Here is a 14,028-nt window from a genome sequence, read left to right on the forward strand (position 1 = left end):
TAAGAATTTTGGATAGTAACTGTCCTAATCAGGCGCTGTTTTTTAACCACTTGCAGAGAATTTTGGATACTGATCTTATATAATATATTCAGCAAGTCAAGAAATGTGATTTGTTTAAGCTACTCAAGTGGATGCAATTCAAAGTACCTTATTCCACAGTAAATTCCATATTGAAAATGCTACAGGAAAAAGCTCAACCAGATACAGCAAAAGTGTTGTCCATTCCCACCAAATATCCTCCACCGTGGAGCTCTTGGTAATGAGAAGAGAATGCCCATTTTCATTCATGGAATTTGTTGCTTCAAATCTTAAGCTGGAAGATTTGAACTCAAATAAAGCGAAACAAACATAAATATGTTTCTAATTTGTACCATCTCCAAACTTCAGGTTGAGATCAATGCACTTGAATCAAATAATTGTTATCAAATATAAACTCCATTGATTGTAGAAATAAGTTCACAAATTGTTAATGGTGTCATATAATTTTTCAAAAGAATTCTGAAAAATTTAATCAGCATGTATTTGTTGAACTTGATAGATTATGGTTTGCAAGCTTGCATTTCAATTTATAATTTTTGAAAATAAGGTGGAAAAATGTAGATTCATTTTATGATTTTTCTTAGAATAGAAGTATGATGAATGGTGCGGGGTTAATTTGTAGCATGTAGTTGAAATTGTCTATCTCAGTGAAGATAGAGCTCTGAGCTTAACTGGAAGACAGTCTGAGTTCTTAACGACAACACCGTTTAAATAACTCCTTTTGCATTTAAGATAATTAATAATATTAATAAGATTATTAAGAGCTTTATATTATTAGCACTTTTTATATATTAATTTTACAATAATTCTAATATGCAAAAGAGAGTTTGATTTTGCAATTAAAATAATCGATTATATTATGTGTTTTATACTTTCAACACATAAATATATTGATTTTACAATAACTTTAATCCAATAATCAAATATATTTATTCATTAAATATAATTATTTAATAAATATTATGGAAAGGCAATTTAATTGTGAATAAAAATATAAGATAAAATGTCATTATTATTATTATTATTATATATTAGATGATAAATAAACAATCATTTAACATATATAAGTAATGATGAAATTTTACAAAAAGACAATGCTTCTCCTTACATTGGGATTCGAAATGTTGCAATATGTTGGATTTTATAAAAGATTAGGGCTCTAGGTATGTAATGAAGGGGGAAAATCCCTAAATGATTTGTTTCAGTTGCATTTTTTTATCTCACTCTCATCTAGACTTTTCTATGTTGACATTCTTGTTGGCTAAAACATTTGTGTATCACTAACTACGACTTATTTAATTGTGACTTTAGGCAACATTTCATGAGATCTCTCTCTCCTCTTAGCAATAGGGGAGACTCCCTTCTTACCGTAGGTGGCTTCAATAAGAACTTAACTAAAAGTACAAAAAATAATGGTTCTCTTGATCAATTCCTTTTTTTTTAGGAATGATTTGCCTACAACTCTAACTTTCAAACTTAACAAAAAAGTGTCTTATTGTGACGATAATACCAGTGACCCTAGAGTTGACGTAAGAACAACACTAGGAGCAAAAATTTACTATTTATATTTTGTGAAACAAAAACAGGAACCCGAAGTCACTTGCACTTGTCTCGAATGAAGATTCAATCAAAATAACCAATAAGGCACAAAGTCTCTTACTAGATACCCTCAAATTCAATAACAACACTTATAATTGAAACTCATAGTCTTCAACTCTTAAGTGATTGCAACCACTACTATCTATAACAAATTGTCATCTTGTAGCACAAACCCTTCAAAAGTTCAAATTGGCTATGAATGCAATAGGTAGTTCAAGGTTTGCATGATTAAATTAAAACCCCTTTTGATTAAAGCTCCAAAACTCAATCAATATCCAAAAAATCTTGTCACTTAATAACTTGAATCAACACAAAGTTTGAAAGCAAGTTATCTCTTTTATTGTAAGAAATTTGAATTACATCCAAGCACAAAGTCTTAGAGTGCACAATACAAATTGGCAAAAAATAATTGCCTTGCCAAAGATGATTATTTACAATGACCTCCCTCCTTTATATGGGAAAATAGGAGAGAGAAAGGTGGAGGAAAAAGTGAAACAACTTCAACCACCTTGGCTTATCTCTAACTAACTACTGACTTTATTCAAAGTTGCATGCCTAATGCGATTGCAACTTAACTACATGAGCTAGTTGTATAGAGGCATGTTACTTACAATATAGATGCTCTTTACATGTAGCTTTCTTAGTGTTATTCTACTTAAAGCATATGAAAATCAGATTTGAAGTATTCACATGGTATCAACTAGTGCTCCAAACTTCAACAAGGACTCACATACAACTATAGCATCTAGTTCACTATTGTGTTGCAAGATCATGTAACTTTCATGAGTATGTTTGCTACTTTAAATATCTCTATCACAAATCTCCATTTGATTTTGCAAATTCTTTAATGAATACTTCTAGCTTGCCAATATATCCAACACACTAATTGATGCATTATGTTCAGTTTGTTCCTGGGAATGAGCATGTTGATTTGATGGTTGAGATGCTGGTGTGGAAGATTTGCATGGTGGTTTTATTGTCCCTGTTGAGGTGGAAGCCTTTGGTGAAGATGAAGATGGTTGTAGATCTTTCTTTTGGTGTCAAAGTGTGGGACACACTTTTCTATCTACCGGGGGAGTCTGATGCAGGAGCATCTTGCATGGAAAAATTATTGAAAAAAAAAATTAGAAAAATATATATATATCTGGAGGAGAGAGAAAGTGACGAAAATTAGAGGAGAAATAATTTTAAAAAATAAAATGGAGAAAAAAGGAGAAAAGAAAGGAAAAGGGGATTTCTATTTTCGAGGTGCATAGGTGGCATAATAGAAAAAAATAAATAAATAAATGGTTGTCATTCCATTTATTGAGGTGTGTGGGAAGAATTCTAGAAAATTATGGATATTGTAGAAAGTTGTGGATGTCGTAGAAGGTTATGGAAGTTGTAGAAAGTTGTGGATATTGTGTAGGTGGAATTCTAGAAGGTTGTGGATAAGTCATGCATTGGGTGGTAAGTGCCTATTTAAGCAAGGCATATGAGCATTTCTAAATCAAGCTCGAGGAGTAGAAGCTCAAGGGGAAGCTTGAGGAGTAGAAGCTCAAGGAGTAGCTTGAGAAATGGAAGTTTGAGAAGTAGAAGATAGAAAGTGTGAAAGCTTCAAGGTGTGAATGAGAAGGAGGAAGTGAAGAGTGAGTTTTCCTGAGTCTGTAAATAGAGCGTCGAATGTGAGGCAGTTTACAGCAGGATTGTGATGGACTTGTGAGTGTGTAGACAGAGCGCCGAATGTGAGGCAGTTTACACCTGGATCTTAGATAGAGTTTGTGAGAAGAGCTAGTGGCTGCAGTTTAGAAACAAGGAGGTTGCTTGGTGGCTTGTGAGCACAAGTTGAGATCTCAAAGGTTTCTACCAGAGTGTGGATCTGGACTAGCTTGGGTTTGGATTAGATCTTGAGAGATCTTGCAGAAATCTTAATGTAATTGGTATATGAGCATATGAGCAAGGCATATGAGCATTTCTAAATCAAGCTCGAGGAGTAGAAGCTCAAGGAGAAGCTTGAGGAGTAGAAGCTCAAGGAGAAGCTTGAGGAGTGGAAGTTTGAGAAGTAGAAGCTAGAAAGTGTGAAGGCTTCAAGGTGTGAATGAGAAGGAGGAAGTGAAGAGTGAGTTTTCTTGAGTCTGTGAATAGAGCGTCGAATGTGAGGCAGTTTACAACAAGATTGTGATGGACTTGTGAGTGTGTAGACAGAGCGTCGAATGTGAGGCAGTTTACACTTGGATCTTAGATAGAGTTTGTGGGAAGAGCTAGTGGTTGCGGTTTAGAAACAAGGAGGTTGCTTGGTGGCTTGTGAGCACAGGTTGAGATCTCAAAGGTTTCTACCAGAGTGTGGATCTAGACTAGCTTAGGTTTGGATTAGATCTTGAGAGATCTTGCAAAAATGTTAATGTAATTGGTATTGGATTTTCAAGTATAATACAAGTGTTCTTTGGGAAGCATTTTATTTTCTCTTGGTCTTCATATTGTTGGTTGTGATTTGGTAAGGGTGGTGTGGCCCTTCGTCAGTGGTATTAGAGCAGACCGTCATTAGTGGTATCAGAGCGTATCGTCATCAGTGGTATCAGAGTAGGAGTTCCTGAGTGTACAAGCAGATCACCGAAGTGTGAGGCAGTTTGTACTAGGACCTTGGTTGGTTGAAGTTTATTAGAGTGGGAGTTCCTAAGCGTGTAAACAGATCGCCGAAGTTGAGGCAATTTGCACCAGGACCTTGGGAGGACATGCAGATTAATCGATGGATGTAGAGTTGGAAGACTAAACTTGTTGAGGCACGATCGCAGAGAGCTTGTGGATTGCAAATCCGTGGTCCTAGACTTGTGATGTGGTTCCTGATTGTTCGTGCGAGGTGGCAGGTTGCAATCTGACTTGCAAACAATTTGGTTGTCACAAGTAGCGTGGGAAGGATTTGTTGCAGAAGGTTTACGAAGATCTTGGGAGATGGATCCAAGAGGATTGGACCCTAAGATGATTGCAAAAATCCATGATATAGTGGAGAGGAATTTTTCTAAAATGATTTCTCAGTTGGATGCTAGATTGGCTGATCAAGCTAAGAAGGTCAAGGTGGAAGAGGTTGGTTTTGCTGATCAGTTTGTGGAGTCTGATGTAGAACCTACAAAGCAACTAGAGGTTGTTGCTGAAGATATTACTAACGTTGTTGATGTTGGGACAAAGGTTGGTTTTCATGATCAGTTGGTTGATTCTGACATGGAGACTGTAGAGCATTTGGTTGTGGATGATCTAGTTGTTGTTGGTGGTGACTTGTATCTTGCAGAGCATCTTGTTGTGAGCAATGAGGTTGCTGGTGTTGAGAGTTTGGCATGTGTTGATGGAGATCTACATGTGGTTGTTGATGTGGGGTTTGTTGCTATGGGTGTGAATTCACTAGTTTCTGATGTGGATGAGAGTTTTTTGTTGAAGCATTATGTTCAGTTTGTTCTTGGGAATGAGCATGTTGATTGGATGGATGAGATGCTGGTGTGGAAGATTTGCATGGTGGTTTTATTGTCCCTGTTGAGGTGGAAGCCTTTAGTGAAGATGAAGATGGCTGTAGATCTTTCTTTTGGCGTCAAAGTGTGGGACACACTTTTCTATCTACCGGGGGAATCTGATGCAGGAGCATCTTGCATGGAAAAATTATTGAAAAAAAAATTGAAAAAAAAAATTGGAAAAAATAAATATATATCTGGAGGAGAGAGAAAGTGACGAAAATTAGAGGAGAAATAATTTTAAAAAATAAAACGGGGAAAAAAGGAGAAAAGTAAGGAAAAGGGGATTTCTATTTTCGAGGTGCATAGGTGGCATAATAGAAAAAAAAAATAAATAAATGGTTGTCATTCCATTTATTGAGGTGTGTGGGAAGAATTCTAGAAAATTATGGATATTGTAGAAAGTTGTGGATGTTGTAGAAGGTTATGGAAGTTGTAGAAAGTTGTGGATATTGTGTAGGTGGAATTCTAGAAGGTTGTGGATAAGTCATGCATTGGGTGGTAAGTGCCTATTTAAGCAAGGCATATGAGAATTTCTAAATCAAGCTTGAGGAGTAGAAGCTCAAGGAGAAGCTTGAGGAGTAGAAGCTCAAGGGGAAGCTTGAGGAGTAGAAGTTTGAGAAGTAGAAGCTAGAAAGTGTGAAGGCTTCAAGGTGTGAATGAGAAGGAGGAAGTGAAGAGTGAGTTTTCCTGAGTCTGTGAATAGAGCGCCGAATGTGAGGCAGTTTACAGCAAGATTGTGATGGACTTGTGAGTGTGTAGATAGAGCGCCGAATGTGAGGCAGTTTACACTTGGATCTTAGATAGAGTTTGTGAGAAGAGCTAGTGGCTGCAGTTTAGAAACAAGGAGGTTGCTTGGTGGCTTGTGAGCACAAGTTGAGATCTCGAAGGTTTCTACCAAAGTGTGGATCTGGACTAGCTTGGGTTTGGATTAGATCTTGAGAGATCTTGCAGAAATGTTAATGTAATTGGTATTGGATTTTCAAGTATAATAAAAGTGTTCTTTGGGAAGCATTTTATTTTCTCTTGGTCTTCATATTGTTGGTTGTGATTTGGTAAGGGTGGTGTGGCCCTTCGTCAGTGGTATTAGAGGAGACCATCATTAGTGGTATCAGAGCGTATCGTCATCACTAATGTTGAAGTTAACTACTTCAAGCTATAAGTGGATGGCCTTTACAAACTCTGTGAGAACATCTTGATTCTTGAGTTCATTGTCTTTAGTGATAATTTTGCATGATAGCCCTCTAAATGCCTTTCTTATCATACTTTCTTGGTTAGTTATCTTGGCTACTGTTGCCTTTGCATCTTTTACAAGTCCTTGTAGAACTTGCTCTTTGTTGGTCATCACATGTGCATAATCATGGTACATCTCAATAGACATGATGATTTTGTACTCACACAAGTTGTCCAAATCAATCTCCATCATGTTGTTCTTGGCACCAAGATTCTCATCCAACAACTCGAGTTGATGATTGAGTGACTTGAGAATGTCATTCAATCCAATAGTAGTCTATTTCTCTTTTGTTGGTGTAACTTCTCTTGGCATTTTTGAATGGTGTGCCTACGCAACTGTTATATGAAGGTTCCATAGTGTAAGAACATCATCATATGAGGAGTCCATAGCAAGTTGGTGTTGTGAAAGCATAGATTTTAGGCAGGTTGAATGGATGAAATGGTTGTGGATAGTAAATAAACAGATGGATCAAGCTCAAAATGGCTCAAAAATGGTTAAAATAACCAAAAGTGGTCTTTTTTTTTGGAGTCAATTGCATATGTGAACAACGAATTATAAAATATGCAAGTGAATGAAGTGTAATGAAATGAAAACACAACATGCTTAAATAGGTGTAAGATACTATGTATTCGACAAGCATGTGGAAATTATTTTTTAGACATAGGGCATCCATATGGAGGTTTGTGGAATGCATATTGGTAAGACTTGCACTTGCATTCTCATGAGGGGAAAAGAGGGACTTGCTTCCATGTTAGAACAAGTGTTTACCTCCGACCACACATGCAAGTAAATGAGACCTTGCATATGCAACTTGAAGAAGAAGATAGAAGAAAAAGAAGTGACAACGTATATACAAAAACACGTAGATCTGAGAATGGAAATGATGAGACCTGCATACACAACACAACAAATATATACAATAAAAATCTTATGAAAACTAACAAAGAATCATGCCCTTATATCAAGAGGCAAGAGAAGAAGTCATTTTAAACACTCGTAAAAATTTAAAAATGCAATCAAAGAAATTTCTTGGATTTAGAAAGATTGCAAGATGAAGTATTAAATAGACTTAGAATCTTGACTCGGTCCTTGCAAGAGATGAGTCAAAATTTGTAGCTTGCCAAGTGTAGGAAGTTAGAGAAAAAAACTGCATCATTTTAGCAACCATTTTGACTAAGCAATGTGCAACATGCAAAGCATTTGGAAAATGGTGTCCAAAGCATATCAAGTGATTTAGAAGACTTGAAGCTAAGAAGGATAGGAAATGCTTTCAAACTTATCACCATAAAACACCAAATCGATTCATCCTTGTGCAAAAAAATTGATAAAAAATGGATTTATTTGAAGTTATCTCTGGAAACATGCCCTATGATTGAGCTTTCAAAAATGATTTTCAGCATGGTAAATCCATTTTTGATGCAAGAAAACTCATTGCCAAGCAAAAATGCCTTCAATGGAGAAGATCTCGTGCAAATCAACCTAGAAAATCTCTCACAATGAGTAAAATTGGATTCTTGGAGAGCAAAGGCATTCATTCTTTCAAAATTGGGCCTTTTGGGATGATATGCATGTTTTAAGATATGCTTTTGGTCAAAATCGGACCTTTTGGGATGACAAACACATTTTAAAAACTTGTATCAAGGCAAATCAGACCTTTTGGAATGAATAACATGTTTTAAAATATGCAAGTGATTAGAATCACACCTTTTGAAGGGAGATGCATGTTTTAAATTATATCTTGTATTTTGGATGCAAAGACACAAAAACTTACGTTTTGATGTAATGAAATAAAAAAGGTCCACTTATGTTTTCAAGTTGAACTTTATATGCAATGAGATGTAAAATGTCCACTTTTGATAACTTAAAGTCATTTACTCAACTTAATTTCATAAAAATGTTACTTAATGGGACATAAAAAAACATTTATATATCATATTTAAAATACAACACATAAATATCATTTTAAAAGTAACATTAAAATGAACATTTCATTTAAAAATCAAAAATCAAACTCAAACTATATTAGTTTATATAGTCACTTTAAGTGAAAAATCAAAAAATAACTCAACTTAAAATTATAACATAAAGTGCACTATAGTTACTTTAAGTAAAACTTTAAATGATAAAGTAACTTAAAAACATAACACAAAGTGAATTTAAGTTATAATTTTCAAAATAGAATGTCAAATTAAAAATATAACATGATATTTTTAATTTGTGTTGTTGCACCAAAAAGATCTACTTTTGAGGCACTAAAACAACCATATCTCTTGACTAACAACTCTCATTGAGCTCTAGGTTAGACCAAATCGAAGGGGAAACTAAAAGTCATGACATGAGCAAAACCAAAGGACTAAAAATCAACAAATGCAAACGCAAAAGCAAAGAAAAAGATAATGAAGGCTTCAAAAATCAAGCAAAGGCTCAACAAAAAGCAAAACAAAAGAACTTGACAAAGGCCTTCAGTAAAATAACTTGATATATGAATTGAAGTAGATTGGTCGATCAAAATTAAACAATTGAATACCAAATTCAGCTTAGAGATACATGAAACTAACTTGAAAAATTTTCATGTTGTTACCAACAATTTTGTGGTGACAAAATGCAAGACAACACCCTAGATGGGTTGAGAAATGAAAAAAACACTCACCAAACTTTTTAGTAGCCCAATGTGTTCTTTGGGTGATTTTAAGCAGAAATGACCCTTAGGTTATCAAAAACAACTAAGAAATGCTCAAGATATGAACATTTGAAAGCTGGAAAACCCAGTTTTGGAGAAAAATGTCCATAAAAGTGAAGTTTTGAGAGCCAAAAACATGTGTTTTTGGGTTTAAAATTGTTTCTTTTGGGTGTTGATTGAAAAGACTCATGTTATAAAGTAAAAATGTACTTTTTGGTTGCATTAACATGTGAAAAATGTGCCCAAAAACCCTCCAAATGCAAGCTACAAGTTAAAAATAGGATTTCCTTGTGCAAATGAATATATTATAATGCATGCAATGTGCTCCAAAATTGCCACTTGTATTTTTCATTAAGGACTTAGTGAAAAACGCACTTTTAGAGACCATTTACATATTTTTTAAAGACATGCAATTGAGAAAAAGATCACCACTTTCCCTTGATGGGGTTTTAAAACATGAAACCACATTTTAAAATGTATGTAGATGGGCCAAAAATTGCCACTTTGGCTTAGGCTAAGTGAAATGGGTTTTTAAATATTACATACACATCAAATCAACTCAGAATGAGCTGAAATTTTTAAATGGACTACAAAATCCACTTTAAGTACCAAATATAATATTATGTCATGCAATTTATCTGAAAACCCCCACTTTTTCCCTTATAACTTGAGCTAGACAACTTCGATTTGGACTTAAGTTAACTTGAATCAAGTAGAATTCCAAAGGCTATTCACCTAAAGAAAAAATTATTTACAGCGCAAAGAAAATGCTTGAAAGTTTAACAAAAATTGAGCATTTGTAGTGTGAGAAGATAAATTCTTACCAACAAATAATTGAAGATAATCTCAATGGAAAACCTTCAAAAGAAAACATAGACAAGACAACACAAAGAACAATTCAAAGATAATGAATTTTTTTGATGATGACTCATCAATGTGTTAAGAAAAGAGGAAGCGCCTACAAATCCATGAGAAAATTTTGTAGGGTTGCCTCAATTTTGTGATGCCAAAACTGATGACAAGAATGTTGCACTTCGAGTTTCACTATTTTTTGCAAAATCACCATGAAAGTTGTTTATCTTTCTTGTGTGGCCAGAAATGGCGGTGAGGGTTTGAAGAGTAGCAAAAATTTCTTGTATGGTAATGGTTGACCATCCTGTTGTAATCACTTCAAGATATCTGTTTTGTAGATTCTAACCTAAAAATATATTCTTGTGATATTTTTATTTAGAGGCTTCAAATATTAACTCTTTCAAGAAGTGAAATTTGTACAAATTCATACATGTATGACCTTTGTTCACAACCTAGTCTTTGTTCATTGTTGTTGGTAAATCTACATATTTTTTGATATGAAGGGGGTCCTTTGTTGGTGTGTATACTTTAGGGTTTATTTTCTTTAATCTTTGGATGAAAAAAATATCATGACCTACATGATGGCTTTCTTTGTGTACAAACAACATTCTAGTAGCTATGATGTTGACTTCTATCTCATGGCTTTTATGATAGTATACCTTCATTTTTATACTACTTAATAATTAATGTAGATTTTTATATATATAAATTCCATCTTAATGATAGACCTTGTATGGATATAAATATTCTCTTTTCCTTTTTATTTATCCATATGTGATTATTGTAAATATCTACTCTTTTTCTTTCTTTAAGATATCTTGCAGCTTATCGATATTTTTCTTTATGATCTTTTATTTCTATTAGTTGTAGAAGAAAAATCTTCATATTTGCATTGACTTATATACTTGTACCTTTTCCTTTGATATTTTTTCATGTTGATCTAGCACTTCATTTTTTTGTCTCTTAGCTTCAAGATATGTCTTCATTACCAATTGTTTAGAAATCCTTGTATGCATAACCAATTCTTACAACAATGTCTTTAAATTCTTTAGTTCATCATAACATGTTTGATAAATTTGTGAAACACTTTTCTTTATGTATCATGGTACTTGTTGTTATATATAATATCATTGTTGAAATGCATTTCCTCCTTTACTCACTTTAATCCTTTGGAGGTGTTGCTCACAACTGTTAAATACACTCTTTAAGGATTCAATTACTTACTGATCCATATTTAGAGGGTATATGAAAGTTGAAACTTCACTGTCCTAATGTCATAATCTATGCATCTATGCTTTAAATGTAACTCTTATGGATTAATTGATTGAAGATTTCATTCATGAACTTTACTAGTTGTACTTTTGACAACCTCTTAGCCGAATGTGGGCTATTTTTGTTGTTGTTGCCATTTTATTTTTTGCAAAAATATGATGAAAACATATTGTTGAAATAAACTAGTGTGCACATATATCCATAAATCAAGCAATACATCTTCAATTTGCATGAAATTTAATGGTTTCTTTTTTCATTTTCTAATTTTCTATCTCTAGTTAAAATTTCAGCCCAACCCAGATCGTGAATTGAGAGAAAAAGTAAAAACACAACCAATTGTCTTATAGGTGGCTGAAACTGACATTGTATGATTTCCTTTGTGATTTGTAGCATCATGATTTTCTCAGTATACTTAACTTTCAATTCTCTTTGATTGGTACTTCATAATTGTTGCACTCCATCTTAATCATTACTTTTGAATGTGCAAACCCAAAAAAGAAGTCATGTCACATAATAGTATGTTGAAGATTATCTATCACTTTTCTATTATTTGCACATCGACCCTTGATGAGGTATATGCCAAGTAATAGCCTTATATTTCTTGATGAACTTACCATATATTATTGAAATCTAACCTATTTGAACACTTGGTAACATTTTATAAACACCACTTGTAGTCCTTAACAATATGGTCAAAATTTTGTTTAAAATGTGAATTCATTGTAAGATATTTCTCCTTTATGTTTAGGAATTATTATGCCTAGATTTTTCATTGATAATGCTCTGCAACAATTTATAGCCAGCATAAAGTACCATATCTCTGATTAAACTTTTTACCTATAATTTTTCTAGCATCTGATTGAATTGAATATGCCACCATCTCTTCTCTCATGTAGCAATCATAAATATTGTGTTGATATTTTGATGCTCTCAAATGTTGATTACATCTCGTATATTTTCCTTTTCTTACTCTTGTATGAAACTAGCCAATCCACCTAAGAACATGTTGATCTTTTTTTCCTTAAGCCAAAACCAAAAGTAAATGTGCGTACTATAGCCTTTAAATGCACCGATATCAAAATTCCTAATGGATGAAAACTTTCACAACTTTAGTAATTGTGTCCCTTCAACAACCTCTCATCCAACTTGTATGTCTTCAACCGCTCTAAGATTTATCTGAAAGGTTTCATACCAGTAATTTGTGTAGATCCCTTTAACAGTCTCCTCTTAATCTCTAGTCTTCACCCTACCTAATTTGACCATAGATTCTATGCTTATAGTTTATGTGCCCCTTCTATGATCACCTCAATGTCTTCAATTAGCTACTTTGGTTCAACTGGAAGGTCCCATACTTGTAATGAATGTATACCCCCTCTACAGTCTCGCCAAAATCTTTGGTCTTCATACTTCGGTCAACACATGGAACAAACTTATTATCATAAAATCTATTTTCTTTATGTTTCTTCCTCTCCCTTGTATCTTTTAATGCATTTTTTAAATATGTATGTTGTACTTGGATAGAATGTAGTAGAGATATAAAGGAATAATTTGCATTTCTCAGTTCGTATGAATTGATCCCTTCCTTTACAATTATGCAGGTAGCATCGGAGTTGGATATAGGCCCAGGTCTAAGTCAAAGTTCAATTCAACAATATTCCTGTTAGTGAATAGATTGTCCTCCAAAGAAATACATACAAATTAACCCTGAATACCCAAGTGAGAAAACTAATCAACACTAACAGTTGGATAGGTTATTATTGGATTAATAACCTTCCTCTGAATTCTATCGGGTATAGCTCCCCGTATATGATATACAATGAATTAAATATGGATGATTTTTAACCAAAAAGCACAAAAGGTTTACAAACATCTATATGTAAGCACAATATAGATGCAAAGAAATTAACTAATTGAATGGAAATAAACATCAAACGACACCAAGTTCATTTGCCCAATCATTACATTATAGAAGAAAAGTAGAAATAAAGATGAATGGTTCTTTCCAAATGTATGAATAACTAAGCCCAAAGTCTACAGGTAATCATAGCAACAATTTACAGGTATCAAATCTATATTTAGAGATAATCAAGATAACTCAAAGATTAACATTGATTAGAAAATTTGATCAGCAATTCTAGGTGATTTTCTTGGTCTGGGAGGCTTCTTTGGTTGCCTCGCTTTCCAAACTGTTTTCTTTCCAAGTTCCAGTGTCCTCGCTAGTTTCTCTTTCTGAACACTTCTGTTGGTTTCACATCCTTGCTTGACCTGGTTTAATTGTACTACTAGTTTCAGGTCCGTTTAAAACCTGGTAGAGCTTCATGGTATATCTTTCTTTTTGATGTAAAGGGTTTCGGGGCCCCTTCAAAACCTACTTTTACCTTAATCTAAAACATTGATTAGAAAATTAGCATGTAAACACAAAGTATTGATATAATAAATTCTCCTCCTCTAAACACCACAAAACAACATGGACCTGTTGATTGACACACATAAAAATCACTATCTAGAAAAATATTCCCCTTCTCTTCCTACATTACAATTTAAATCCAAAGCTATCTTGTAGCACCCAGTCTATAGAAAAGAAAAAAAAAATGGAATTCCCACCTCTTCTTCTGTTATTTGCAATTAATAGGTATGGATCGGTGTTGTTCAGTTTCCCTCTGTCTACTTGCCTTCATATCAGATTTACATAAAATTACATATCTTATTGCCTTTGGAATGGTGAAGTGTCAAGGGTAATTATAATGTCTTATTAAACATTATAATATTGTTTTCCCTCTCCCAAATTTTTTCTTATTGCCACCTATTATTTGAATGATCTAGTTTTAAACAAAATATTCAAGATGTTGGGTGGAGTAGAAATAATTTTGACAGTA

General features: G+C 33.7%; 1 protein-coding gene across 3 annotated transcripts in view; it reads left to right on the forward strand.

Annotated features, from left to right (window-relative positions):
• Nucleotides 1–517, forward strand: part of EMB3103 (Pentatricopeptide repeat (PPR) superfamily protein) — a 386,652-nt gene extending 386,135 nt beyond the window's left edge. For all 3 annotated transcript variants that reach the window (XM_089830305.1, XM_089830309.1, XM_089830315.1), the window contains exon 9: nt 57–517. The gene's annotated coding sequence lies outside the window, so the exon portion shown is untranslated. The remainder of the gene's footprint in view (nt 1–56) is intronic.
• The last annotated feature ends 13,511 nt before the right edge of the window (nt 518–14,028 follow it).

Source organism: Cupressus sempervirens, chromosome 1, assembly GCF_028749045.1.
Source record: "Cupressus sempervirens isolate cs-2001-9-10 chromosome 1, ASM2874904v1, whole genome shotgun sequence".
Taxonomy (NCBI): Eukaryota; Viridiplantae; Streptophyta; class Pinopsida; order Cupressales; family Cupressaceae; genus Cupressus; species Cupressus sempervirens.